We start from the raw sequence: 5,367 nt of genomic DNA on the forward strand, positions 1-5,367 counted from the left end.
CAGCTCCTGCCCGTCCTCCCTGCATGTGCAAAACACATGAGGTATTGCTGGGGAGATCCGCTTGATCTAAAACACGGTCTCGCGGGGCTTGAGGTGAAGGATATGGCGGGTCTGGGCATGGGCGACCCCCCCATGATCGAGCCTTCCATTGCCAGACACCTTAACCCATCCCTGGGCAGGCTGCTCGCCCCACCCAAGCCCGTCCTCCCGGGCAAGATGGATCGTTTCTCCGCATCAATCCATCAGGCATCTTATAAAGCCTCAGCTCTTTCCATTCGAGCTCTCAATGTCTCCTTGCTGTTGTCCGTGTATCAGGCTGAACTCCTGCTTGATTTGGGCCAGCAGCTGGAGAGGAGGTCGCCATCCCCCGATCTCTGGAAGGAGATCGTCACGGTCAATGACCCCGTACTCCGCAATGCCCGTCAGGCTGTCCAGGCTAGCGGGCGCTCTATGGTCGGTGGTCAGAGAATGTGCGCGGTGGCTCAACCTATCTGGTCTCCCCGATAGTGAGAAGCGCCGCATCGCTGGGGCGCCAGTTGAGCCGGGTCAAGCTCTTTTCGGCCCAGCCGTTGCGCTGATGCAGCAGCGCTGCGTTGATAAGAAGAAGGAGGATGAGGCCTTCAAATTGTGTCTTCCTAGAAAGCCGGCGCCGCGCTAGCCGCCTAACGCTCCTGCTGCGGGACGCCAGTCCCACTACGCTGGCGGGTCCAACAAACCCCATGGGAAGCCACAGGCTCAGCAGGGCGGGCCCCCTTCCCCCTCCCCCGATAGGCCCTGGGGTATGACGTCTTTCGCTGCGGCCGCGGCTTCGAAGGCCTCCCATCCCCGCTCCTTCTGTTCCGAAACGTAAGCGGCCGACCTGATTTTCGGCCTCTGGGGGTCTTCAGTCCGCGTTCATGGGCGGCCAGCCCTCCGGACACCCGTTCTACCATCCAGGTTCACCCGTCCAAGAAACGGAGGGTCTCCTTCGGCGAGGTCAGGCCCCCCTCGCTGGCGAGGGTCACCCTTTGTTCCGCACAGGCTTCACCGTTCCCGTGTCGCCCAGAGTGCGTTCCCCGGTCCCAGTAGGGACGGCCGTGGGATCGAGTGCAGAAGCAGTGTCACCAAAACCCCCTTCGCACACCTCTCACATGTTCAATAAAGGCTACGGCCCCAGTTTTTCACAAAAAAATGATGAAAACTTCTCTGGTTTGGCTGCTGGAGGGCGCCGTCGCGCCATCAATGAATGGTCCGGCCGGACCGGTCCCCGGCGTCCCGCCCTCCTGTGTAGGGACGCTTGGGAGTCACGTGACAGCCTGGCTCCCTGTCTCGGCCCCCGATTGGGTGATTCACACAGTCATGAGGGGTTACAGACTTCAGTTGTCCAATCACCCCCATGGTTCAACGGAGTGGTCTGGTCCCACACGGACCAGGGCTCCGCCCACATTCTGAAAGACGAGATCTCATCTCTTCTCGAGAAGGGAGCGATTCGAGCGATCAGGGGTTTTATTCTCGTTATTTCCTGGTCCCGAAAAAGGACGGATCTCTCCGTCCTATTATGGATCTCAGAGTGTTGAACAAACATTTACGGAAATACAACTTCAGAATGTTAACACACGGCTCTCTCATACGTTCGATAAAGCGATTGATCTGAGCGATGCTTTTTTCCACATAAGCATCTATCCTCCACACACAAAATTCCTTCGTTTAGCCTACCAAGGCGTATGTTACGAATTCACCGTCCTTCCGTTCGGTCTCGCGCTGAGTCCGCGGACGTTCTGTCTGTGTGTGGAGGCGGGGCTTGCGCCGCCGAGAATAGCGGGTCTCAGGATCCTGACTTACATAGACGATTGGCTTATTATAGTCGATTCGAGAAAGAATGTGATTCAGAACACTGCCCGTGTGCTCTCACACATCGCTGCCCTCGGTTTTAGAGTCAATGTGTTAAAGAGCAATTTCACTCCCGCTCAGGAAGTCATATTCCTGGGTCTGGAGCTGAATTCCGTCGCGATGCGCGTGCGCCTAGCGCGGGGGCGCGTCTCTTCATTCATGAACTGTCTATCGCGGTTCAGGGAAGGGGCGCGGATACAGTATCACACATGTCTCCGATTACAGGGTCTTATGGCTTCGGCTGTCCATGTCTTGCCTCTAGGTCTTCTGAGAATGAGGGCTTTCATGAAGTGGATTTTGTCCCTTCATCTCTGCCCGTTGCGCGATCTTTTCCGCTTTGTCTCGCTGACGCGCGTGTGCATGGCTGCGCTGCGCCACTGGAGAGCTGCGGAGTTTTACACACATGGGACCCCTCTCGGGGCGATCATGATGCGGAAAGTGGTCATGACAGATGCCTCCTTGACAGGGTGGGGAGCCACTCAAGAGGGCAGATCAGTGAAAGGTGTGTGGCCGATCTCACTTCGCTCAGCCCATATAAATTACTTGGAGCTCCTCACCGTGTGGAAAGCTCTGATGCATTTCTCACCCCGCCTGCGGGGGCATCATGTGCAGGTACGCTGCGACAATACGACAGCTGTAGCGTATATATCAACCGTCAAGGCGGCATATGCTCCTCCAGGCTTCACGCTCTGGCTCACAAGCTGTTGGTATGGAGCATGCGGCATTTTCTGTCGTTAAGGGCGACTCACGTCCCGGGCCGTTTGAACAGAGGTGCAGACCTTCTGTCGAGGGGGAACCCTCTGTACGGAGAGTGGAGGCTCCACCCCCAGATAATGGGACTGCTCTGGGAGAGGTTCGGCCAGGCTGCCGTCGATCTCTTCGCCTCGCGCGAAAACGCCCACTGTCCTATGTTCTTCTCGCTTCGGGACAAGGACGCCCCCCTCGGCGTGGACGCTCTGGCTCATCCATGGCCCAGCGCGCTGCTCTATGCTTTCCCTCCGCTCTGCCTGATATCCCCGACCCTGGCCAGGGTCGCGGTGTGGGGTTTATCTCTGATCCTCATAGCCCCCAGGTGGCCCAAGGCACCTTCGCTAGCGGAGATAATTCCTCTTCTGTATGCGGAGCCGTGGCCCCTCCCGTTGCGTACGGACCTCCGGACCCAGGCGAACGGGGAGATTTTTCATCCTCCCCCCGGGCAGGGTGGCTCTCTGGGCCTGGCCAGGACCCCTTCCACACACTCTCTCTATGATTGCAAATGGCGTGTGTTTGAGGCGTGGTGCGAGGAGCACCAGCTCGTCTCGTGTCTGTGCTCAGTCACTGATATTCTGGGTTTTTTACAGGGCCTTATCGATCGTGGCATGTCTTTTTCAACAATTAAGGTCTATTTGGCGGCTATCCCTGCATGTCACGCCGGTTTCGGCGACGCTACGGTGGGGCAGCACCCCCTTATCCGTAGATTTATGAGGGGCGCGCGCTGCTCCCTGCCGGTCACCAGGTGTGTGGTCCCAGATTGGGATCTCTCCATGGTGCTGGAGGTGTTGGCCCAACAGCCTTTTGAGCCCCTGGGGGGATATCTCCCTCAGGTTGCTGTCCTTCAAGACAGTGCTGCTCCTGGCTTTGGCTTCCGCCAAACGTGTCAGTGATTTGCATGCGCTCTCGGTTCATTCCTCGTGCACCAAATTCTCGCTCAGCGGGGATAGGGTTTGGCTTAAGCCTAACCCGGCCTTCGTGCCTAAGTGCTTTTCAGCCTTCACTGGTGGTCTGATTGAGCTCTCCGCTTTTCACCCTCCTCCTTTTTCCTCTGCGGAGGACCAGAGGTTGAATGCTTTGTGCCCTGTGCGCGCCCTACGAGCGTACGTGGACAGGACGAACTCTTTTCGGAAGAGCGATCAGCTCTTCATCTCTTGGGCCACGCCGAACACAGGAAAAACCATCTCTAAGCAACGCCTCTCTCACCGGATTGTAGAAGCGTATGAGTCTAGGGGCGTGCAGCCTCCAGGTGGCCTCAGGGCTCACTCCACTAGAGGCTTGGCTGCTTCGTGGGCTCTGTTGGGGGAGTTCCCTTGCAGGACATTTGTGCCGCGGCGAGCTGGTCCTCTCCGCACACCTTTGTCATGCACTACCGGCTTGATGTTACTCGTACCACCGTGGCTCATGCGGTCTTGAGTGTGGGCTCTTCGTAGCCCCGTGCACTCTTGTCAGCCCTGTCCGCCCGGCCTGGCTGTGCATGTTTTCAGGCATATGGTCTTCTCCCCGCCATACGCTCGAGTTGGTCCATTTACATGTTTATTTACATGTTCTTTTCCTGCAGGCTGCCCGCTTGTTGGACATCAGCGAGGTTTTAACATGCATGTTGCCGCATGCTGTGTTTCCCTTTGGCTGAGCTTTTTGCCCCGCGCAGTATGTTATGTCTGCTCCTTTGTGACGTGCCGAGCACCACCTTTTTGGCCGTCCTCTGGCTTACAGGGCCTCGCTGTGAGTGTTTTGGGCAACCGGGGAGTTGTCTATATCTCCCATAGGTGGATCATGATGAAACACAAGATGATGAAAGAGAACATTAAGTTACTGTCATAACCCCGGTTCTCTGAAACATCGAGTGGAGAGATCCACCAAGTTTGCCCCGCTTGCTGCACGAGAAGCGAATATGTACACTGAGGAAAGGCAGCGTGTGCAGGTGCATTATGCACTCGGGTAAGGGGCGTTACCTTACCGGCCTTTGGCACACGCTCCTGTATGTCAAGCCAGACTTGGTGCAATTGGATGCTTCTGTAGAGGTCAGGAACGGATGCCCTTCCCATAGGTGGATCTCTCCACTCGATTTTTCAGAGAACCGGGGTTACGACAGTAACCTAATGTTTTTTCTTCTTCTTTTAACCTTAAACGGGCCCTGTGCCGTACGCGGCACGGAAGTAGAAGTGACCACTAGGGGATGACCCAGAAACAAGCTTCAATTCAACTTTAAAGCATCAAATCCTCCAAAAACACGAAAAAAACTATTTACCTAGTAAAGTTTATACTCTCAATAATTTTTTAAGCCCACACACAAAGCACAATATGATTCACAGCCTTCATACAATTAGAAAAAAATTTCGGACAAAACTGACCTAGGTGGCGCTAGACCGGTTTTTCCCTTACCTTTAGACGCGTCTCTTTCTTCACTGGGGTAATATATTCCAACACAAATAATCCACAAAAATCCACACAGGTCCAAGGAATTGAAATCTGTAAGCCTTTTAATCGAAAACGCTCTGGTCGCACCGCAAATATTCCGTTAGTGTTCTGAAAACTGGAAACAGAAGTGCGCCATCATCTCGTTTTGCCGCTCTAACTCCTAATTGGGATATTCAAAAATTCAAAGCCTACGTCATATTTATAGCGAGATAGACGGCTGGGAAGCCAATGGTGGCATGACCTCATTTTTTGGGAACCCGCTTTGACTTACAATTACTCCTTCCAATAGCAATGAAATGGGCCGGGACCTATACAGCCGTTTAGCCA

The 5,367-nt window shown here is 55.0% G+C and overlaps 1 pseudogene; it reads left to right on the forward strand.

Moving 5' to 3' along the window:
- Window positions 1-611: 611 nt before the first annotated feature.
- On the forward strand, window positions 612-4,035 carry LOC113642765 (annotated as a pseudogene).
- The last annotated feature ends 1,332 nt before the right edge of the window (window positions 4,036-5,367 follow it).

Source organism: Tachysurus fulvidraco, chromosome 5 (genome assembly GCF_022655615.1).
Source record: "Tachysurus fulvidraco isolate hzauxx_2018 chromosome 5, HZAU_PFXX_2.0, whole genome shotgun sequence".
Taxonomy (NCBI): Eukaryota; Metazoa; Chordata; class Actinopteri; order Siluriformes; family Bagridae; genus Tachysurus; species Tachysurus fulvidraco.